Here is a 4,574-nt window from a genome sequence, read left to right on the forward strand (position 1 = left end):
ACGTGGATTATTATTATTATGCAGGGAAGGTTGAAGCCTCCTCGGGGGGGTCTGCAACCATCCAGGGGGTTTGAAACCTTCGGGGGGTTTGTAGCCATCCAGAGGGTCTGGAAATTTCAAGGGGTTTTGCAACCTTCTAGAAGGGAAGAGACATTTTAGAGGGCTTGCAGTCACCTAGATAGCTTGGAATGAATTGAAGGGTTTACAGCTTTCTGGGGGGTTGGGCAACCATCAGGGGCTTTGCAGCCACCTGGGGGTGTGAGAGAATTTTAGGGGCCTTACAGGTATCTGGGGGGGTTGGAATGTTTGGGGGCTGTGAGCATTTTGGGGGGCTACAGCCATCTGGGGGTTCTGCAACCTTTTGAGGGGCTGTGAGAATTTTGGGGGCTTCAGCCATCCGGGAAGGGTGGCAGACCTAGGGCTGGGACACCTGTGTAACCTGCAAAGGCATTGGCAGGGAAATATCTTCCATCCCTGGATCCTGGTGTCACCTCAGCTCCATTCCCAGCAATCCCCAACTGAGCTGGGGACTGAATTTTCCCCAGTCCTCCCCAGAGAACCAACATCAGGGCAACAGTCTCCCTTCACTTGGTAATTCCTGAAGCATTTTTTTTCTGCTCGATAACAACCAATCCCCATTTTTTCCCATCGCTGTTTGGAGGCCACACTGAGGCTGTTCAACTCCTACTTCTGGAGGCTTTGGGTGGAATTCCAGGCCAGAGCAGGGAGGTGTGAGCTCGCTACTCCTGTTCTGTGTATGGCACTGGTAGAATTCACTGTGCAACCCCGCGGTCAGTGAATTACCATAGGGCCATAAACAGAGCAGAGAAAGACCCGCGAGCGCCACGTGGCTGTCGCCGACGTCCTCACTTGGCCCTTTTTGGCACTAGCACATTTTTGCTTTGATTTGTAGCCTTTGAGCAATTATGTGTAGTGCCAATATGGGAGAAGGTGGAGAGAGCAGCGTTGGGGCAGGAACGGAGGAGCAGCAAGGAAGGGTAGGATGCTGCCAGGGAGGTTGGAATTGGTGGTGTGGTGGATGTTCATCAGAGCTCATCATGGTGCTGGTGAGGGATGTCCATCCCAACGTGGTGTCCCACTGTGGAGATATCTCACCCAGGCTGTGTCCTCATAGTGGCCATCACAAGAAGGATGGGCCTCCCCCCAACATACTCCTTGTCTTCTCCTGGACCATGGTGGTGGCATCTCCATGGGGCTGAGCTGAGCATCGCCGTGGTGGGATCTACATGTGGTTTTCTGGATGGGTGAAATTATACTTTCTGTTTTTTGCAGCTTTCCAGGCCTGGCACCACTGCTCTGTGTGTGTCCCCAGTGCTCATGCTGGGCCTGGCTGCTGAGGTGGTGCTGGTGGTGCTGAGCCCCAGGGCTGCCTTTGGCAATGGTAGAACTCACACTGGTGCGGTAGCAGGATCCGGTGGTTCTAGACTTGCCAACTACAGCCCTGGGGAACTGCCATGGACACAGGCCCCTGGCACCAACGGGTGAAGCTCCACACACCCTCCCAGGGCTCTGCTGCTGGGCTGGGAGGGTCCTCATGGGGGGATGCAATGAGTGTCTGTGCACACGTGGTGTGGAGGGATGGGGATGGTGAGACAAGGTGGGTCGATGGAGGGGGGTCTGGCATCCCAGTGCATCTCCCTGGCGGGGGGACAGGGATCTGTGGGATACTGGTCACTGGAGCAGCACAGCCACGTGTCCCCGTGTGACTCGTGGCACTACAGGCTGAGCCAGCAGAGCAGGGCAGGGTGAGGAGTGGGATTAGGTGAGCAGCTCCTACCCCCAGACCAGGATCCAGCTCCTGGTCCTGGATCCAGCACCTAGTTCTGGACTAAGCTCCTACTCCTGTATCCAGCCCCTGGTCCTGGATGCAGCACTCAGCCCTGGATCCAACCCCTGGTCCTGGATCCAGCCCCTACTCTTGAATCTAGCTCCTACTTCTGGATCCAGCCCGTACCCCTAGATCCAGCTCCGTCTCAGCCCTCTGTTTCTCAGGAAGGAGGAAACTGAGGCACCGGAGAAGCAGCTGATGGTGGCAGTGCCACTTATCCCTTGCCTGGTGCAGGAGATAGTGACAGCTTTTGGGGGAGACACAGCATGGGAAGGGGCAGCTCTGACTGTGCCACCCCCTCACCCCCCCATCACCCCCAGGCTGTGCTGGTTGGGTATGTAGGGCAGCGCTGGGTGATTACGGAGCTTTCTGCATAAGCCCACGGAGATTAGGCTGTGCTCAAATCAGCCTCCCTGTGCTGGGGGGTGGGGAGGGATGCATGGGGGTCCCCAGAGCCCTCCTGGGACAGGTGGGGGCTGTGGGGGGGGCACAGGCTGCCTGTGTGTCTGTCTGTGGTTCATCCATCCCTCTGGCCATCAAACAGCAAATGTCTGTCTGTCCATTCCTCCAGCCACAAATCCCTTGTCTGTCCTGACACCCATCCCCCAGCTGTCTGTCCATCCATCTGTCTTTCCTTCCATCCATCCACCTACCTGTCTGTCTGTCCAGGCATCCAGTCATTGCTCCATCTGCCTGTCCATATGTCTGTCCAACTGGCTGGGCATCCATCCATCCATCCATCCATCCACCAGCCTTTCCCTCTTACTGTCCATCCCTCTGCTCACTTTCCATCCCTCTGTCCAACCAGCCATTGATCCATCCATCCATCCATCCATCCATCCAACTGTCCAACCAGCCATTGATCTATCTAGCAGTCTGTTCTTCCATGCATGCATCCATCCATTCGTCCATCCATCCAACCAGTCATTGGTCCGTCTACATCTGTCCATCCCTCCTTCCCTCCCCCAGTGCTGGGCTCACCCCTCCAGTTGGCTCAGCCATGGGGCCCTGCCCTTAGGGGGGAGTAAGGGTGGAGCATCCACAAGCCCCTCCCCATTGGACCACACCCCCCAAAATTAGCCCCACCCCTCCCAAAAGACTCCACCCCCATCAGTCATCCATAGGGAATGCTGGTGCCCACCAGGACCACTTCCCTAGTGGGAGGCAGCCCAAGACCTCCCTCCATCCTGAGCTGTAGCAGCCAAGCTCATCCTGAACACCTACCACCACTTTGGGGATCAAATCCTGCAGTTTGGGCTCAAATCCTGCAATTTGGGCTCAAATCTTGCAGTATGGGCTCAAATCTTGCAGTTGGGGCTCAAATACTGCAATTTGGGCTCAAATCTTGCAGTATGGGCTCAAATCTTGCAGTTGGGGCTCAAATACTGCAATTTGGGCTCACTCTCCCTGTGGAGAGCCCTGGGAAGAGGGGTAGAGGCACCAAACCCACACACATCCCCTCCATTGCCTGGGGGACCCCCCTCCAGCACCCAGGTGGGGGTGGGAGCAGGATGCAGCCCCTCCATCCTCTCCCAGTCCCCTGTGGAGGCTACTGGAGCTCCGGACTGAGCGGAGCTACCGCAGCAGGAGGCCTCGACCTGCTTATTAAAGGCCGATTAAGGCAGATTAAAGCTTCCCAGCAGCGTCTGCCAGGCCCAGCCACCTCCCCCTGGCCGTGCTGCCACAGCCAGGGCCCCTCTGGAGCATCCCAGACCATCCAGGACTCCCTAGACCCCCAGGTAACCTTCCCAGAGATGCAGCAGCTTCACTATCCAAGCTTGAGTTTGGCTCCTTGGAGCTAACCATGAGCATCCATAGGTGCTCCAGGAAAGCAGCCACATTCCTCCTGTCCTCCCTTGTCTCCTTCTCTGTCCTTCCAGCCTTTCCCACCGTTTTCTCACCCCAGGAGCTCCCTCAGGAGTCACCACACTGGAGCCAGGGCTGGAGCATCCCACACCAGAGTTCCAAAAAAATGCTGAACCCTGTGCTTCCAGGCTCCTCTTTGGGTTTGCATTCCCAAAACCACTGGGATCATGTTGGGGAGAGGTGGCTGGAAAAGGGAGGAATTCAGCTCAAAAGTCAGCTGAGCCCCTGGGGGGGAGCACAGGGAATGCTCCAACTCCCCTATGGATCCCATCTGGCCCCAGGGAGAGGAACAAGAGGAATTGCACAAAGGATTAAGCCCCCAAAATCCTCCCCGCTTTGGGTTTGCATTCCCAAAACCACTGGGATCATGTTGGGGAGAGGTGGCTGGAAAAGGGAGGAATTCAGCTCAAAAGTCAGCTGAGCCCCTGGGGGGGAGCACAGGGAATGCTCCAACTCCCCTATGGATCCCATCTGGCCCCAGGGAGAGGAACAAGAGGAATTGCACAAAGGATTAAGCCCCCAAAATCCTCCCCGTGGGGCTCAGCTCCTCCTCTCCAGCCCCACTGGGGCAGAGTGGAGTTGGAGTGGGGAGGGCTGGGCGTGCAGGACCAAACCCCCAATACACCTGTGGGGTAGAGAGGGATGGTGGATCACCCTCAAATCCCCCCAAAATGCCCCCAGAATAGCCCCAAATTACCCCAGAATACCCCATCACCACCCCAAAATACACCCAAAATGCCTGTGGGGTAGGGAGGGATGGTAGAACACCCCCAAATCCCTCCCAAATCCCCTCAAATGCACCCAGAATACCCCTAAATTACCCCAAAATACCCCATCACCACCCCAAAACACACCCAAA

The sequence above is a fragment of the Acanthisitta chloris genome, unplaced genomic scaffold (assembly GCF_000695815.1).
Source record: "Acanthisitta chloris isolate BGI_N310 unplaced genomic scaffold, ASM69581v1 scaffold23335, whole genome shotgun sequence".
NCBI lineage: Eukaryota > Metazoa > Chordata > Aves > Passeriformes > Acanthisittidae > Acanthisitta > Acanthisitta chloris.